Below are 14049 nucleotides of genomic sequence, written 5' to 3'. Positions count from 1 at the left end.
AAATTCTCATTCAACCTTTCAAAAATGAAGAGATGAGGGTCTCTTAAATAGACTTTCCTGGAATTCATCAACGGTTGAGATCGATTTCAATCAACGGTCAGGATCAAAGGTGAAGTTCAGTCATAAAGGGAGATTTTCAAATTAAAGAGAGTTAACAGATTTAATTTGAGTAAAATAAGGAGTTAACTGATTCAATTTGAGTAGAAAAAGGGGTTAACTGATTTAACTCAGTTTTTATCAATAGTGAACTAAAAATTTCTCGTTTTGAACTGAAGAGAGATTTTGTTGATATATTTAATTTAATAAAATGAGATATGCTCTCATAATTACTTTTTCTATTTAATTAAATAATCTTTAATTAATTAGAAATAGTTTTCTTATTTAATTAAATAACTTCATTTAATTAATTAGGAATGGCTTCTTATTTAATTAAATAACTTTGTTTAATTAATTAGAAGTAAGTACTCCATTTAATTAGATAATTTTGTTTAATTATTTTAAAAAAAAATTTGCAACTAGTCAACTCAAGTCAACCGTAGTTAAATCTGGTCAACTTTTGGTCAAACTTGATCTTTGCGTATGTGAATATGAGCAAACGTGAGTATGAATTCTAGCAACAATTCGATGCAAATTCTCATTCAACCTTTCAAAATGAAGAGATGAGGGTCTCTTAAATAGACTTTCTTAAAATTCATCAACAATTGAGATCGATTTCAATCAACGGTCAAGATTAAAGGTGTAGTTCAGTTATAAAGGGAGATTTCCAAATTAAAGGGAGTTAACAGATTTAATTTGAGTAAAATAAAGAGTTAACTGATTCAATTTGAGTAGAAAAAGGAGTTAACTAGTTTAACTCATTTTGATCAATAGTCAACTGGAAATTTCCCTTTTTGAACTGATGAAAGATTTTGTTGAGATATTTAATTTAATAAAATGAGATATGGTCTCATTATTACTTTTTCTATTTAATTAAATAATCTTTAATTAATTAGAGACACTTTTCTTATTTAATTAAATGACTTCATTTAATTAATTAGAAATGACTTCTCATTTAATTAAATAACTTTGTTTAATTAATTAGAAGTAAGTACTCCATTTAATTAAATAATTTTATTTAATTATTTCAAATGTAGTGCCTGCCTCTAGTTCGCATTTTGTATTCATTGCTGAACTCTTTTAGAGCTAGTTTTATGTTGTTGATTAGTAGCATTTTTTTGAGACTATGAGATATTGTGCTATGGATGCAGTTGATATGTGATGAGATTACTTAGATTTTGCATTTTATTTATGCATGATGATTATTTTCAGTATTTGTAGTTATTAATGATGATTAGTAAGATGATTTATTATCATATGTATTTTTTTTATGGATACTTACATCATACTTGCATGTGTATGGTGTGCATGTTTACTTTGTGTGTTTGCTTTTGTATGGCATGTCTGATGTGGTTAAGGAAGGGAGCCGTAGTCACCTGCTAGTCGGGATCTACACGATGCACCACTTCTTGCCTTTGCCTATTTAGTTTAGTATATTGTATTTGTACATGCATAGTTTTTATGCAGATTGTAGGTACTGGGTATCGACTTCCTTGAATTACCAGGATGAGCGTACCCTATAACACTATCTCAATGATAAGAGAGGGGAGATAAATTCTCGAGTCCAAATCCCAACCCTTTAAACCATTTGTTCTAATTGAAAAATTAGGACAAGTATCTGAGTTGAGTACCCTCCGAATATGTTGGATGACATAATTCGTGATTTAAACCCTAGGTTTGATTTTGTATGTATTTTGGCTATGATGGATTTTCATATTTTTACCTTATGAGTCTTTGATGTATTTTCTATTAATTAAGCCTACTTAAAAAAATTTAATTAATGGTTTAATCAAATGAAAAATTAATATGATATTTTAATATTTATTTTATTTAATTAATTAAAAAATTAATTAAATAAAATAATTAAATTTGAAAATAAAAAGTTAAATGTTTAAATTTGGAATGTGAAAATATTTATTTTAATAATAATATATTTGAAGTTCATTTTTAAATAAATGACTAAATAATATTATTATTAAAGTAACAAATATTTTAGCAATTAAGTTTTGAAAATGAAATTTAAAAGTGAAAAATATATTTAAAATTATTAAAAGATTCTAAATTTCATGTGATTAAAATATAAATATATTAAGATTGAAAAGTAAAATTATTAAAGTAAGTGCATGAGATTTAATATATAAATAAATTAAATTGGAAAGATTAAAAGTAAATATTAAATTAATTAATGTGCATTATATTAATATTTGCTCACATAGGAGTTGGCAAATTCTCGAAAGATGTCATATAGACAACACAGGAGTTTGCACTCTAAGAATGCATAAGTTGTCTACACTTAGGAGTTAGCATTTTATTTGAGCACATGGTGTCTACAATCTTATGACTCATTTAGAAGGTTGGACAAGACTCATACTTGGTTGTCATGCTTACCTTCTAACTGTTTTTAGAGACACTCTAGATGCATCTTAGAAGCTTTTAAATAGAGGCTCTCCTAGTGTGTTTGGACAAGCTGAATGGAAGCTACAAGCTACAAGCTTTAAGCTAAAATGGAAGCTTCAAAACTTACATTCATTGAGAAGATCATATGCTTCTACATGCTCATATATTTTCTACATGCTTTTATGCTTCTTCTAGCACTTCTGGTCACTTGGAGGATTCAGTTGGCTTGGATCTTAGAGAACCTACAAATGATGGAAAAGGAAGGGATTTTCTATGGACTTTTGAAGCATGGCAGATTAGCATCAGTGTCCATGTGCACTCGTGATATTCACATATTTTTTTTGCACTATTTCTCTTCCTGTCTTCATCATGTCTGTTGTATGTGTCTGTATAATCTTGTGAATGAATCTACAATTAAATTGGAATCTAGATATGTAGAGTTTCAAAAAAAATATTAAAAAACCCTAGATCCAATTAAGGAAGAAATTAGATCTAAATGGGTTTGGGTTCGAATTAGAATCAAATTGATAAATAAATTTGAAAAAAGGATTTCTTAATCTATAGTCAAACTTATTTAGAAATTAATGAACAATTATTTTAAGAGGAAATTCTTAATTCATCACAAATTGTCTTGTCGCTGCCCCTTGAATAGACCCAAACTCAGTCATTCATAACTTTTTATCGTGATCAAATTTATTCGATCACTCCGGTCAGAAGTGGCGCAACTTGGCCCTCTCCAACATATTTCAATTTCAGCCCAATCCAACAGTTCATTAGGGAGATATGGCCGTCGTACTGAGACTATTTTATTCAAGGACAAATATTTCTCCATTTCTCATAACCAAGAGTTCTTTATGCTTAAACTTCACAAAAATAATATATCAAAGCATGGAATGAATTAAGATATTATTGCAATCTTCTCTTATTAGAATCTTATTAATATGCATTAGTTTTATATGATTTATTATCTAATCTAATTAAATCAAATTTAATTAAGATTGGTTAATAGTAGAAGAAGTGTAATTAATTATTAGTCAATCTAAGTAAATAGATTTTTAAATGAGAGGAAATTAAAAGAAAAGAGATTTTAATATAGTTTATATAGTGGACTTTTTATAATGTATATTGAATACTATTTAATATATATTAAACAATTTTAGAATTGTTTAATGAAGATGATAATGTTAAGAATTTGGAGATTATTCATGTTAAAATCTACAATGAGTCTTATTGGTTTGTGATAGGGATATTTTTCAAACAATGTTTATATAGATAAAATATTATTAGAACAATTAGAAAATAGAGTTTAATGGTTGATTTTAATATTGATTAAATAATTGTAAGATGATAATTTATATTATGTTGATTTAAATTTAGAAACTCTAAATGATATTGGATTAAGACTGAATTATTATGTTATTGGTTAATACGTTTGAATACCTTATTAAAGTTAACAGTTGGCCAAATATTAACTAATGAGTTTATGGAAGGATTCTATAGATCAAGTATTTATAGTTTGAAGAGTTTATTATTTATTAATGTTTGTAAGGACTAGCAAACTATTAATAAATAATGGTTTAAATAGATATTAACAAATTTGATTAGAATTAATCTAGTAGAGATTATTTATTGATTGAAGTTTTGTAAAAGATAATAATTTTTGGAGTTGGATTATAATTGATTTTAATCAATTGATATTCATTGAGTTGTCAATATAATTATATTATGCGATAGAGTTTTAACTTGAAATGATTATCATTAATACGAAATCGTTAAGAAAGATGAATGTAGTCATTATGGATAAGATTTTTAAAATAACTTATTAATATTATTATTATTAAAATATTAATATTTGTGTATTGGATTGAAGTTGACTTCGACGTACAAACTATTGTTAGTCAACTAATACTCATTGGGTTGATGGTTTGGTTATGAAATTATTAATTAAATCAATTAACTAGAGCTAATTGGATTTTAATTAATAATTAAATTATGTAATAGAGATTTAATTGATATAATTCTTTTAATAAGATTGTAGAAATACTGATATCAAAGTTGATAGGTCTTATTTCGATGACTTGAATAATGACTTTAGATATTTTAATGGTGTAGACTTAGTAATATATAATTGAGAATTATTAGGATGATAAAATGTCAAGGATTGTGAACCAATATTAATTGATCGTTCTAATAAAGTTATAATCTCTTATTCGAAGAATGATAACTGGTCCTTTTATAATATAACGAATAATGATCTTTGATTATGTTGAAAAGTTGAAGTAACATTAAAGAAGAGTTAATCAATTAGAATATGGATCATAGTTAAATATAGAGGGCAATTTAAATAAAAGTCAATGATGATCAGTTTAGTGAATATTTATCCTTAAGTTATTCTTAGAATGTAATTCTTAATAATGGAAAGATAATGCTATCGAAGAACAATTGAATTGACTTGTAGGTCAAATGATGAAACTTAAGACACTAGAAAGTATACTTGTAAAAAAAAAATTGGAAACCCCTACACATTATTCAACTATGTGAATTTAGTAAACTAAAACATGTGTTTGCATTGTGTATTCTATATGCTTCTTGTTTTGGATTTTGGGTTGACTAGTGTTGATCAGTCTTAGGTTGTGACCAGAGGCTCGGGGGTTATGAGATGTGTTGACATGTTGATTTTAATTGGTCTCGATCTTTATAAGCCCAACTATGGTAATGTGATCTTATGCTCTATGAAATATTTGTATTTACTGATTGTTATTGTTCATCAGTCTCCATGTGTGAAGCTGAGATGTATGTGTATGAGACACCTGAGCTAATTATTTTTTAGTCATCGATCAGTTATCCTTGGATTATTTTCTAGTCACCATGATGGGACTGAAATGTGGATTTATTTCTTGATGATGTCATGTTGTGAATTTTTTGACTCAACCATTTTGGAGTCTTCGATCAGTATGATTTTGAGATATTCTTGGTTGCTGGTTGAGAACCAATGGATATTGTGATTTATCTTGAGATATATTTTGGTATTGAAAACCAATGATTATTATGATTATTAGTGATGCCTTCAGTTGCCAATAGAAAACTATTGTGGTCATGATTATCTATGGATGCTTTTTAGATGTTCATGGAGATTTGATGATTCTTATCTTAGAGATTTGATGATTCTTATTATGGATATTTGATGCTTATATTGTGGATATTTGATGATTCTTTTTATATTATCTTTTCTAGCAACAATTCGATGCAAATTCTCATTCAACCTTTCAAAATGAAGAGATAGGCGTCTCTTAAGTAGACTTTCCTAGAATTCATCAACGGTTGAGATCAATTTCAATCAACGGTCAAGATTAAAGGTGAAGTTCAGTCATAAATGGAGATTTCCAAATTAAAGGGAGTTAACAGATTTAATTTGAGTAAAATATGGAGTTTATTGATTCAATTTGAGTAGAAAAAGGAGTTAACTCATTTAACTCATTTTTGATCAATAGTGACCTGGAAATTTCTCTTTTTGAACTGAAGAGAGATTTTGTTAAAATATTTATTTTAATAAAATGATATATGCTCTCATAATTACTTTTTCTATTTAATTAAATAATCTTTAATTAATTAGAGACACTTTTCTTATTTAATTAAATAACTTCATTTAATTAATTAGGAATGACTTCTCATTTAATTAAATAACTTTGTTTAATTAATTAGAAGTAAGTACTCCATTTAATTAAATAATTTTGTTTAATTATTTCAAAATTCATTTCGAAACTAGTCAACTCAAGTCAACTATGGTTAAATCATGTCAACTTTTCGTCAAATTTGATCTTTGCGTATGTGAATATGAGCAAATGTGAGTATGAATTCCAGCAACAATTCGATGCAAATTCTCATTCAACCTTTCAAAATGAAGAGATGAGAGTCTCTTAAATAGACTTTTATGGAACTAATCAATGGTTGAGATCGATTTCAATCAACGGTCAGGATTAAAAATGAAGTTCAGTCATAAGGAGAGATTTCCAAATTAATAGGAGTTAACAGATTTAATTTGAGTAAAATAAGGAGTTAACTGATTCAATTTGAGTAGTAAAAGGAGTTAACTCATTTAACTTATTTTTGATCAATAATGAACTGAAAATTTTCCTTTTTGAACTGAAGAGAAATTTTGTTGACATATTTGATTTAATAAAATGAGATATGCTCTCATAATTACTTTTTCTATTTAATTAAATAATGTTTAATTAATTAGAGACACTTTTCTTATTTAATTATATAACTTCATTTAATTAATTAGGAATGGCTTTTCATTTAATTAAATAACTTATTCTAATTAATTAGAAGTAAGTACTCTATTTAATTAAATAATTTCGTTTAATTATTTTAAAATTCTTTTTGAAACTAGTCAACTCAAGTCAACCGTGGTTAAATCTGATCAACTTTTGGTCAAATTTGATCTGTGCGTATGTGAATATGAGCAAATATGAGTATGAATTCCAGCAACAAATCGATGCAAATTCTCATTCAACCTTTCAAAATGAAGAGATGAGGGTCTCTTAAAAAGACTTTCCTGGAATTCATCAACGATTGAGATCGATTTCAATCAACGGTCAGGATTAAAGGTGAAGTTCAGTCATAAAGAGAGATTTCCAAATTAAAGGGAGTTATCGGATTTAATTTGAGTAAAATAAGGAGTTAACTGATTCGATTTGAGTAGAAAAAAGAGTTAACTAATTTAACTCATTTTTGATCAATAGTATACTGAAAATTTCTCTTTTTGAACTGAAGATAGATTTTGTTGAGATATTTAATTTAATAAAATGAGATATGCTCTGATAATTACTTTTTCTATTTAATTAAATAATCTTTAATTAATTAGAGACACTTTTTTTATTTAATTAAATAACTTAATTTAATTAATTAGGAATGGCTTCTCATTTAATTAAACAACTTTGTTTAATTAATTATAAGTAAGTACTCCATTTAATTAAATAATTTTGTTTAATTACTTCAAAATTCTTTTCGAAACTAGTCAACTCAAGTCAACTGTGGTTAAATCTGGTCAACTTTTGGTCAAAATTGATCTTTGCGTATGTGAATATGAGCAAATGTGAGAATGAATTCCAGACACAATTCGATGCAAATTATCATTCAAACTTTCAAAACAAAGAGATGAGGGTCTCTTAAATAGACTTTCTTGGAATTCATCAACGGTTGAGATCAATTTCAATCAACGGTCAAGATTAAAATTGAAGTTCAGTCATAAAGGGAGATTTGCAAATTAAAGGGAGTTAACAGATTTAATTTGAGTAAAATAAGGAGTTAACCGATTGAATTTGAGTAGAAAAAGCAGTTAACTGATTTAACTTATTTTTGATCAATAGCGAACTAAAAATTTCCCTTTTTGAACTAAAGAGAGATTTTGTTGAGATATTTAATTTAATAAAATGAGATATGCTCTCATAATTACTTTTTCTATTTAATTAAATAATCTTTAATTAATTAGAGACACTTTTTTTGTTTAATTAAATAACTTCATTTAATTAGTTAGGAAAGGGGATCTCATTTAATTAAATAATTTTGTTTAATTAATTACAAGTAATTACTCCATTTAATTAAATAATTTTGTTTAATTATTTCAAATTTTTTCTCGAAACTAGTCAACTCAATTCAATCGTGGTTAAATCTGGTCAACTTTTGGTCAAACTTGATCTTTGCATATGTGAATATGAGAAAATGTGAGTATGAATTCTAGCAACAATTCGATGCAAATTCTCATTCAACCTTTCAAAATGAAGAGATGAGGGTCTCTTAAATAGACTTTCTTGGAATTCATCAACGGTTGAGATCGATTTCAATCAACGATCAGGATTAAAGGTGAAGTTCAGTCATAAAGGTAGATTTTCAAATTAAAGGGAGTTAACAAATTTAATTTGAATAAAATAAGGAGTTAACTAATTCAATTTGATTAGAAAAAGGAGTTGACTCATTTAACTCATTTTTGATTAATAGTGAACTGAAAATTTCCCTTTTTGAACTGAAGAGAGATTTTGTTGAGATATTTAATTTAATAAAATTAGATATGCTCTCATAATTACTTTTTCTATTTAATTAAATAATCTTTAATTAATTAGAGACAATTTTCTTATTTAATTAAATAACTTTCTTTAATTAATTAGGAATGGCTTCTCATTTAATTAAATAACTTTGTTTCATTAATTAGAAGTAAGTACTCCATTTAATTAAATAATTTTGTTTAATTATTTCAAAATTCTTTTTGAAACTAGTCAACTCAAGGCGACCATGGTTAAATATGGTCAACTTTTGGTCAAACTTGATCTTTGCGTATGTGAATATGAGCAAATGTGAGTATGAATTCCAACAACAATTTGATCCAAATTCTTATTCAACCTTTGAAAATGAAGAGGTGTGAGTCTCTTAAATAGACTTTCCTGGAATTCATCAATGGTTGAGATCGATTTCAATCAACGGTCAGGATTAAAGGTGAAGTTTAGTCATAAAGGGAGATTTCCAAATTAAAGGGAGTTAACAAATTTAATTTGAGTAAAATAAGGAGTTAACTTATTCAATTTGAGCAGAAAAAGGAGTTAACTGATTTAACTCATTTTTTATCAATAGTGAACTAAAAATTTCCCCTTTTGAATTGAAGATAGATTTTGTTGAGATATTTAATTTAATAAAATGAGATATGCTCTCAAAATTACTTTTTCTATTTAATTAAATAATCTTTAATTAATTAGAGACACTTTTCTTATTTAATTAAATAACTTCATTTAATAAATTAGGAATGGCTTCTCATTTAATTAAATAGCTTTGTTTAATTAATTAGAAGTAATTGCTTCATTTAATTAAATAATTTCATTTAATTATTTCAAAAAAAAATTTGAAACTGGTGAACTCAAGTCAACCGTGGTTAAATCTGGTCAACTTTTGGTCAAACTTGATCTTTGCGTATGTGAATATGAGCAAATGTGAGTATGAATTCCTGCAACAATTAGATGCAAATTCTCATTCAACCTTTCAAAACGAAGAGATGAGGGTCTCTTCAATAGACTTTCCTGAAAATTTTCAATGGTTGAGATCAATTTCAATCAACGGTCAAGATTAAAGGTGAAGTTCAGTCATAAAGGGAGATTTCCAAATTAAAGGGAGCTAACAGATTTAGTTTGAGTAAAATAAGGAGTTAACTGACTCAATTTGAGTTGAAAAAGGAGTTAACTAACTTAACTCTTTTTTTATCAATAGTGAATTGCAAATTTCCCTTTTTGAACTGAAGAGAGTTTTTGTTGAGATATTTAATTTAATAAAATGAGATATGCTCTCATAATTACTTTTTCTATTTAATTAAATAATCTTTAATTAATTAGTGACAATTTTTTTATTTAATTAAATAACTTCATTTAATTAATTAGGAATGGCTTCTCATTTAATTAAATAACTTTGTTTAATTAATTAGAAGTAAGTACTCCATTTAATTAAATAATTTCATTTAATTATTTCAAAATTCTTTTCGAAACTAGTCAACTCAAGTCAACCGTGGTTAAATCTGGTCAACTTTTGGTCAAACTTTATCTTTGCGTATGTGAATATGAGAATATGTGAGTCTAAATTCTAGCAACAATTCGATGCAAATTCTAATTCAACCTTTCAAAAATGAAGAGATGAGGGTCTCTTAAATAGACTTTCCTGAATTTCATCAAAGGTTGAGATCGATTTCAATCAACGGTCATGATTAAAGGTGAAGTTTAGTCATAAGGGGAGATTTCCAAATTAAAGGGAGTTAACAGTTTTAATTGGAGTAAAATAAGGAGTTAACCGATTCAATTTGAGTAGAAAAATGACTTAACTCATTTAACTCTTTTTTGATCAGTAGTGAATTGGAAATTTTCCTTCTTAAACTCAAGAGAGATTTTGTTGAGATATTTAATTTAATAAAATGAGATATGCTCTCATAATTTCTTTTTCTATTTAATTAAATAACTTCATTTAATTAATTAGGAATGGTTTCTCATTAAATTAAATAACTTTATTTAATTAGTTAGAAGTAAGTATTCCATTTAATTAAATAATTTCTTTTAATTATTTCAAAATTCTTTTCGAAACTAGTCAACTCAAGTCAGCCGTGGTTAAATCTCGTCAACTTTTGGTCAAACTTGATCTTTTTATATGTGAATATGAGCAAATGTCAGTATGAATTCCAACAACAATTCGATGCAAATTCTCATTCAACCTTTCAAAATGAAGAGATGAGGGTCTCTTAAATAGACTTTCCTAGAATTCATCAATGTTTGAGATCGATTTCAATCAACGGTCAGGATTAAAGATGAAGTTCAGTCATAAAGGGAGATTTCCAATTTAAAGGGAGTTAACAGATTTAATTTAAGTAAAATAAGGAGTTAACTGATTCAATTTGAGTAGAAAAAAGTGTTGACTGATTTAACTCATTTTTTATCTATAGTGAACTGGAAATTTCCCTTTTTGAATTGAAGAGAGATTTTGTTGAGATATTTAATTTAATAAAATGAGATATGCTCTCATAATTACTTTTTCTATTTAATTAAATAATCTTTAATTAATTAGAGACACTTTTATTATTTAATTAAATAACTTCATTTAATTAATTAGGAATGGCTTCTCATTTAATTAAATAACTTTGTTTAATTAATTAGAATAAAGTACTCCATTTAATTAAATAATTTCGTTTAATTATTTCAAAATTCTTTTCGAAAATGGTCAACTCAAGTCAACCGTGGTTAAATCTGGTCAAATTTTTGTCAAACTTGATCTTTGCATATGTGACTATGAGCAAATGTGAGTATGAATTCTAGCAACAATTCGATGCAAATTCTCATTCAACCTTTCAAAATGAAAAGATGAGGGTGTCTTAAATAGACTTCCCATGAATTCATCAACAGTTGAGATCGATTTCAATCAACGGTCAAGATTAAAGGTGAAGTTCAGTCATAAAGGGAGATTTCCAAATTAAATGGAGTTAACAGATTTAATTTGAGTAAAATAAGGAGTTAGCTGATTCAATTTGAGTAGAAAAAGGAGTTAACTGATTTAACTCATTTTTCATCAATAGTGAACTAGAAATTTCCCTTTTTGAACTGAAAAGAGATTTTGTTGAGATATTTAATTTAATAAAATGAGATATGCTCTCATAATTACTTTTTCTATTTAATTAAATAATCTTTAATTAATTAGAGGCACTTTTCTTATTTAATTAAATAACTTCATTTAATTAATTAGGAATGGCTTCTCATTTAATTAAATAACTTTGTTTAATTAATTAGAAGTAAGTACTCCATTTAATTAAATAATTTTGTTTAATTATTTCAAAAAAAAATTTGAAACTAGTCAACTCAAGTCAACCGTGGTTAAATCTGGTCAACTTTTGGTGAAACTTGATCTTTGCGTATGTGAATATGAGCAAATGTGAGTATGAATTCTAGCAACAATTCGATGCAAATTCTCATTCAACCTTTCAAAATGAAGAGATGAGGGTTTCTTAAATTGACTTTTCTAGAATTCATCAATGGTTGAGATCAATTTCAACCAATGGTTAGGATTAAAGGTGAAGTTCAGTCATAAAGGGAGATTTGCAAATTAAAGGGAGTTAACAGATTTAATTTGAGTAAAATTAGGAGTTAACTGATTCAATTTGAGTAGAAAAAGGAGTTAACCGATTTAACTCATTTTTGATCAATAGTGAACTGGAAATTTCCCTTTTTGAACTGAAGAGAGATTTTGTTGAGATATTTAATTTAATAAAATGAGATATGCTCTGATAATTACTTTTTCTATTTAATTAATTAATCTTTAATTAATTAGAGACAATTTTCTTATTTAATTAAATAACTTCATTTAATTAATTAGGAATGGCTTCTCATTTAATTAAATAACTTTATTTAATTAATTAGAAGTAAGTACTCCGTTTAATTAAATAATTTCATTTAATTATTTCAAAATTCTTTTTGAAACTAGTCAAATCAAGTCAACTATGGTTAAATCTGGTCAACTTTTGGTCAAACTTGAACTTTGCGTATGTGAATATGAGAAAATGTGAGTATGAATTCCAGCAACACTTCGATGCAAATTCTCATTCAACCTTTCAAAATGAAGAGATGAGGGTTTCTTAAATAGACTTTCCTAGAATTCATCAACGGTTGAGATCGATTTCAATCAACGGTCAGGATTAAAGGTGAAATTCATTCATAAAAGGAGATTTCCAAATTAAAGGGAGTTAACAGATTTAATTTGAATAAAATAAAGAGTTAACTGATTCAATTTGAGTAGAAAAAGGAGTTAACTGATTTAACTCATTTTTGATCAATAGTGAACTGGAAATTTCCCTTTTTGAACTGAAGAGAGATTTTGTTGAGATATTTAATTTAATAAAATGAGATATGCTCTCATAATTACTTTTTTAATTTAATTAAATAATCTTTAATTAATTAGAGACACTTTTCTTATTTAATTATGTCATGCCCTAAATTTTCCCTAAATGTACATTAAGCACAATTTAAAAAAATAAATAAAAAATTATTATTATTATTATTATTCTTAATTAATTAATTTCATAAGCCTAAATAACCTCCAAAAGACATATGTGTGTTATAACTATATCATCACTGAGTTGGACATCCTTCTGACATCTACTGACCCAGGGTTTGGAAAGAGAAGACTCATACCTACTACTTCAATCTGTACTCCATATTTCAATGTCATCTTTACTAATTTGTCATATGAGTTAACATTTCTTCAATGCATGTAACCCTCGATTAACCATCCATTAGAACTATCATGAACTTTGATGCCAACTATGCTACTCGAGGCAATCGATTCAAATAACAAATATACATAATTAACAATTTTCTAGAGTATTTAAAATGTTCCCAAAATCAATGGGTGTATATTTTTATTTTTTCATATCCCAACTTACATCTTTCATTAACATAGTTATTAAGATTGAATTATCTATTTATTATTCATATTATATCTGTAATGCAAGTGACATCACATTTTAATATTAGGGTCAATACCTACTACAATTGAAATTGCAGTGAAAAGAATGATCAATTCATTTATATAAACATATATCATAAAAGAATGATTTTAAAAGATAATCTATCCTTACTAATACTAAGGTAACAAAATGAATGCATATGAACATATTAACTATCCATCTATCTAAAATACCCTATTAGTCATAGTCCATTAACTTGACCCCACTCACATTTCTTTTAAGAAGATGAATTACTTTTTCTCTAGCAAAGTTCCAAATCACCCTACTACCCACGTGCTACTACCCCATAATTTTCTTCACTTACCCATAGATCAAGCGAATTCCTTGGGTTTCTCTCCATGGTGGACTCACTTACCAAAGTTTTGGCCAAGACAAGCATAGGCACCTTTTCCATGAGTCAAATCCTATTAATTTTGAGCTAGAAGATATGCATTTCGAATTCTCATGTTAAATCGACTTGCTACTTGGTCCCATATTGTTGGCAGCGTGGAGTTTATCCTAGTCTTAATTAGGTGGGT

The sequence above is a fragment of the Cupressus sempervirens genome, chromosome 11 (genome assembly GCF_028749045.1).
Source record: "Cupressus sempervirens isolate cs-2001-9-10 chromosome 11, ASM2874904v1, whole genome shotgun sequence".
Taxonomy (NCBI): Eukaryota; Viridiplantae; Streptophyta; class Pinopsida; order Cupressales; family Cupressaceae; genus Cupressus; species Cupressus sempervirens.
This window is presented reverse-complemented; position numbering follows the sequence as displayed.